The sequence below is a fragment of the Onychomys torridus genome, chromosome X (assembly GCF_903995425.1).
Source record: "Onychomys torridus chromosome X, mOncTor1.1, whole genome shotgun sequence".
Lineage (NCBI taxonomy): Eukaryota > Metazoa > Chordata > Mammalia > Rodentia > Cricetidae > Onychomys > Onychomys torridus.
In genome coordinates this window covers 60,058,004-60,065,039 of record NC_050466.1, presented here as the reverse complement: position 1 = coordinate 60,065,039, position 7,036 = coordinate 60,058,004, and positions in this window count along the sequence as shown.

Here is a 7,036-nt window from a genome sequence, read left to right as displayed (position 1 = left end):
TACAATGTAATTGAAAATGTTTCATTTCAAGATGGCCTAGTGGGATTACTAATATATGTGGGCTCTGTGTACAGAAAATTACAACTCTAATGTTTCATCTTCCCACCCACCCACTCCCAAATGCCCAACACAGCTCTTAACTTCTCTTAGGTGGCTCAGAGCCTAGAGGACTCCAGAGGACCCCCGGAGGACCACTGAGAGACTCTAACTGATCATTTCTAAACCTTTCTCCTAGGTTGGTTGTCTCATGCCTCATACAGGCTCCCCAAAGTAATATAACCCAAACTTTCTGGCCCAAGACACAGCAGGCTCTTGCCTTACTGTTCACTTCCTTCATGGGTTAAACTTTTCTTTCCTGTCAGTTCTATTGCTCTATCTCTGTGTTGCCAGTGTTTCAATCATAATTTAGACAAATGTAGCCACGGCTTGTCTCTCCCACAGAGAAACTTTTATGTCAACTCTAGTCTGATAGATACTTTTATCCCACACACTATGTAACTTGTTCTGGGCAGAGCACAGCCCAAGGCCACAGCCTGCCTGTTCCCTGCATTTCTATGCCCTCTGTGGGAAGTGAAAGGTTTTTCTTTTTTTTTAAACATTTTTTTAATGACTGGAAAAACATCAAAGAACAATAATATTTCATGAGATGTGAAAATTATGTGAAATTTCAGTTTTTTTGTCTGTAAATAGAGTTTTCCTGGAACGCACGTATATCTCTTCATTTTTGTACTGTGTGTGACTGCTTTAGCAGCAGGTAAGAGTCAATGGCGAAGTTGAGAAGCTTCTGGAGTCTAGAATCTAGACAAACCATATGGCTTACAAAACCTAAAATATTTATCTGGCCTTCTTTAGTTTAAAAAAAAGATTGCCAACTACTGATATACTGATTTGGGCATTCTCATTCTCTTGTCTCTGTGTTGATGTCATACATTTATTTTTGAAAAGAGGCTCAGTGGCATCCCGTCCATGTTCTGTCATAATATCTGGTACTCCAGCACAATATTTTATGCTGTGGATAAGCAGGATAAAGACACATAGCACCACAACAGAGAAAGAAAGAATTTGACGAAAGCAGTGGATTCCTTGGTCTTTAAACTCTCCACTTAAGTACACTTAGAACCATTTGTATTCATGGGCTGTGTACAGATTCAAGAAACTATTGGCCAAAAATATTTGGAAGAAATTGTCTCTATACTAAATATATACAATGCCAGGATTCCCTAAATGTGAGAACTACATACATAGATAACGTTTACTTTGTAGTAAGTATTATAATTCATCTAGATATGAATTAAGTTATAGAATATGCACGTATGTTATATACAAATACTATGTATTTTACATAAGAGACTGAAACACCCATAATTTGGGTGTGCACAAGAATCCTGGGACCAGTCTTCTGTAGATCCTGAGAGATGACAGTACTGCATGGTAGTGCATACCTCTGTTTTTGGCAGTACTTGGCATTGATCCTAGAGCATCATGCTTGTGAGGCAAGCATCCACCATTGAGCTACTGCCCCAACACTAGTGCACATTCTTATGAGACTTTGTAGTGCCCTAAGATACATATTCACTAAATATTATTTGAGTCTTAACTAAAAAGCAGTCCATCAATTACAGATGTTTATGTGCTTCCAATTTAAATAAAAGTGTAGCAACCATTTCCAAACCTCTGAGGATGAATTCTACCCATTCCAGGCATTTTTCCACTCACCTACTTACACTCTAGCATCACTCTCATTTTCTTCTGACACTAATCACATTTTGAGGCCAGATGGTATAGGAAAGAATGCTGCATCTTGAACAGTATTCAGTACCAAATATTGACAGTTAAATCTTGGTCCTACTGCTAACACTGGATGAATTTTCTAACATCTTAAAGCACTGATGTCTATGTCTATGTAATAGGAATAAAAATTACATCTTATAGAACTTCTGTAAGGTTGTAATAATTATATAAATGCATCATGCTTTGATGATAATGATGATGATGGTGGTGATATTACTTTTCATCTTATCTTCTGGCTGCTTTCCCTTCCTCAGCTTCACTAAAATAGTTTAGCTGCTATTGGGAAAGTCAATCTGTTAAGGAGTTTTTCTCAATCAGTGTGGACAGCAGATCATTAAAAATATCAATTGGTTGAACTTTATGATTAATTATTCCTATACACTCACTTGACTAATATTTGGTCCCCAAGCAAAGACTAAGCAGATTAGATTGCTTTCATTCTGTGTTAACAAAAATAGTCCCACTTTCAATTACTAGGGTCAAAGATATCACACTAACCAGAGATGATGATCAATTAATTATGGGCTACATTGCTATAAGGAAAAAAATCTTTGCTTCCTTTCCACAGTCTTATTATCGTTGAAAAACATTATTGGTCAGGCGTGGGAGTTCCTGCCTGTAAGCTCAGCATTTGGAAAACTGACATAAAATGATCAGCATGAATTTAAGGTGAATCTGAGCTGCATAGTGAGTTCCTGTCTCAAACAAAACAAACAAAAACCAAACAAGGATTGTTGAATTTGATGAGTTAGAAACAATTAAAAATTTGATTAACAAGTTCCATCAGCCTGGCAAGCTGAGTGTCATCACTGAGAGGCACCCAAGAATGAAGAAATTGACTACCCAAAGTTGTCCTCTGACTGGCTCTACATGCAGGCAATTGGCACCCATGGGCACACACAAACATCATACACACATAAGCAAATAATAAAATCATGTTTTAAAAAATAGCCAGTGAGATGACTCAGCAGGTAAAAGGATTCACCAGCAAGCCTGTCAATACCTGAGACCCACATGGTGGAAAGAGAAAACCATCAACTTCTAAAAATCATTCTCTGACATGCACACATGCATTGGAATACATACATGCTCACAAATATATGCAGACACAATAAATAGATAAGTGAAATGAAAGAATTTAAAACTTAGAAAACATAATTTCCTTTAAGAAAATACCCACTTAGGATTATAAAGGGTCAAATACAAAGAGATAATGGCATATCATGTAATCCCAGCTGCTGAGAAGGCTGAGACAGGGGGATTGTAAGTATGAAGCTATGCTGGTAAGTTTTTGGTCAACTTGACCCAAGCCACAGTCATCTGGGAAAAGGAGACTTCAACTGAGAAAACACCTCCATAAGATTGGCCTATAGACAACTCTTTGAGGGCATTTTCCTGATTGAGGTGAGAAGACCCAGTTCAATGTAGGTGATGCCAAACCTAGGCTGGTGGTCCTGGGTGCTACAAGAAAACAGGCTGAGCAAACCAGTAAGCAGTGTTCTTCCACATCCTCTGCTTCAGTTCTTGCCTCCAGGTTCCTGCCCTGCTTGAGCACCTGCTCTGAGTTCCCTCAGTGATGGACTGTGATCAAAATATGTAAACTAAATAAACCCTTTCCTCCCCAAGTTGTTTTTGGCCATGGTCTTTATCACAGCTATAGAAACCTTACTAACATAGAGGTCACCCTGAGCAAACAAGTAAGACCTAGTCTTAAAATAAAATTAAATAAATTACTAAGTGAATGAGTGAATGAATGAATGAATGAACAGAAGAGAATAATATGTAACACAGTGACAGAGAATTTATCTAGCATATCCCAGGTCTTGCATTCAAGCCACAAAACCAAAACAAATAATAAATAATAACAATAACAGAAAAAAGACAAATACAACTTGATCTAGTTACTGTGCACATAAGTGTTGATTTGATTGATATTGGAAAATAAATGTAACCTTTTTATATTCAGAACATTTAACTTTCTAAGCACTCTTCAAAGAATTTTCTTTGATTACTGATTTTCTGTTTGTTGATCTAGAGATGTTTGTTTGTTTGTTTGTTTGTTTGTTTGTTTGTTTTTAGAGACAAGGACTCACCCTCTTGCCCAAACTCATAGCAATCCTTCTGCCTCAGCCTCCTAAAATGCTGGGATTACAGGCATGAGCCAAACTACCATAGTGGCTTGATTACTGATTTACTGCTGGAGTACTAACTAATACAATGGAACATTGGTTTGCCCTTGACAGAGGTTCAAGATTATAGGGGAAAAAATGGTGATTACATATGCCCAGGCTTCCTTTCAAAGACTGTGGCTATGGATAGAAGTGGTATGTTAATAATGGCAGGCAGTGCCAATTGGGAAGCTAGTTACAGGTATCAAGTTCAGAGAACCAATTACACTGTCACCTTCAGCCAATATATTTGTTCAAATGTCTCTTGTGGCTTTTTTAAAATCCATTCAATAACCATTACCTGAATAGCTACTGAATTTTAGGCCACGAGACAGCACCAGGGATGGGCTGACACTAAGCTGGGAGCCAGCAGCATGGGTTCTAGTCCTTGATCCTGCACTAAGCAGCTGTGGAAAAAGGCCACGAGTTGTTTTGAGTTCACTAATGTGCACTCATTTCAATGCAACTTTTTACAGATGTCTCTTGACTGTTCTTAACCTGAGTTAGGAGACCATTTTCTTCTGATAAGGTAGTGACTGAAAGTGTTGTTGAATGATGTCCTCTGGGCATAAAATGGCCATTGCCCTCTTGAACTCCCAATAGCTGTGATTCCACGTACAAGAACGGTACAAGATTGGATCCTGAAGCTTTAGTCCTTAGGTTGTTTAGGTAGATGAGACTTACAGAGTTATTGTCACCTATGCTTGTCACCTCTATAATTATGTTAGTTAGGTTATCCAGATTTATAAATACATAGGTCAGATGGACAGGTAATCTTCAACCACTTCATGGACCTAGAGAATATGGCATTTAAATAATTTAGAATTCTGTTGACGTGAGACACAATTGCTCCTGGCAGCACCAATTTGATCCCGAGAGAATGTTGGGCTTCTAAGACATTTCCATTTGGAAGTTTGTCTTCTTGGCACAAAATGGCCTACTGGGCAAAGAACTGCCCTTGCCTCAACTGCTGACAGTACAAATGCTGCCCTTTCTGGACAAGTGGGACACAAGGAAAGCGACCACTGTACTTTGCCAAGACAGGGTAAGATGGTCTTTCAGAATTCCTGCTTCTGAAATGGTCTGTCAGATACTCTAGGCCTGTAGCCAATTTGAATGCACCAACGATACTGAGAAACGTTAGGTGACTGTCCAGGCTGCTAGCTGTCTCTGTCTACTCTTGCAAGACTCCCGAAAGTTGCTTGCGTCCTTCTCCCATTTCTCAGGTATTATTATATTCCTTCTCAGGTCTTTGATGAGGTTGGAGATTAGCAGTTATAGTTACAACTTAGTATATATACATATATAATATCTTAGATAGAATATATTATGTATTAGACTCAGGTTCTTTAGGATAGGATACCTTTTGGAATGATCTTTGTAACATGCCACCTACCCACGCTCTAGACTTCCCTGGATTTTACTATGTGTTTTTTGCTTGATATTGTTTGCACTTATTGTAATTCCACCTTATCTAAGTCATTATCCCTCATTACTCCTGGACAATATTTGATAACCATTTCTTTGTGTATAGTCTTGTATTAGGTTAGAACTTTCTTATTTATACAAAAGGGGGAGATGTAGTGGGTAGCCATCCCAGCATTGGCCTGGAAGTTCCAACACCCATTGAGGCTTCAGTAATGGTCACGCCCACAAGGCGGGGCAGAGGAGGGAGCGGAAGAGCGAGGAGCAGGAGGAGGTGGCTTGCTTGGTTCCGGGACGCTGGACGCTAGAGGTGGACCGAGCGGAGTTCTCCAGAGAACGCCGCCGGACTACCCTATACCTTTGCCAGACTCTGCGACCTACCCCTTCATTTGTAAGTTACCCCACAAAATAAACCTCCCTTTTAACTACGTGGAGTGGCCTTAATAATTTCACAATACATGCACTTTCCCATGGTGCATGGAATGTCATGTCCTCTTGTTGCAGTGGCAGTTATATTGTCATTGTTGTGGGAAAAAGACATCCAACTAAGGCTGCTCCTTCTAAAGGTGGGAACTCCAAGAAGGCCATCTTCCTCTAAGTCAGTGGTTCTCAACCTTCCTAGTGTTGTAACCCTTTAATATAGTTCCTCATTTTGTGATGACCACCAACCATAAAATTATTTTTGTTGGTATTTCATAACTGTAATTTTGCTACTGTTATGAATTGTAATGTAAATATCTGATATGTGACCCCAGAGGGGTCATGACCCACAAGTTGAGAATCACTGCTCTAAGCTGTATGGCATGATAAGCTTCTCTGACAAAAACAAGTGAACACACTGACTTGCCTGAAATGGCTGTTGAACTGAAAATGTGTCACAGTCTGTGAAAATGGCACATGTGAGGTGTAACCTTACGCAGGCTGTGATGTCAGTCACAGGGCCCTTGCTCTGGGCAGTAAGAATGCAACCAAGGCTGAGCTGTCTACCCAGAAAGAGGTTGCCTGCATGAGGGCAAAAAGGCACAATGAGAAAAAAGACAAGTGGGTGCTGTCCTCGGCACTAGCTTCTGAGCTACAGGAAAAGCAATGGAAAAGAGAGAAAGAGAATGACATGGAGGGGATAGCTTACCATTTCTTAGCTGGGGGAAGGAGTAACAGAATGAGTAAAATTATGTTGGTGCCAAATAGCCCTTCCTGGGACTCCTGAATGTGGAAGCCACTGGGGAGACTGGAACAGAAAAGACGAGGAAAGTCACGTCGAGCTAGAGAGCTTGGGAATTCTAATGGACATTGGTCAGAAGCACTTACGGCTTTTTTAAAAACCAGCTCTCTCTTACTATACTAAAGATTTCATATAATGCAAATCTGATAGTACTCATAAAATCTCTCAGCCATCTGCTTGTAGAGTTTCTTTGCTCTAATTGACTCCTATGAACCAGTATACCACCCTACCCCCAGTGAAGACCATGCTCCCTAGTTGAGCCTTAGCCCCAGACAGAGATCTGCTTTTTCATTTCTTTTTGTATTTATTATTCTCTCATACATTACAATCCTGCTGCAGTTTCCGCTCTCTCCACTCCTCCTAGTTCCTCCCCCTCCCACCTCCCTCTCCTCCTCCTTGCTCTTTAGTGCCTGAGATGATTCAAAGTAAT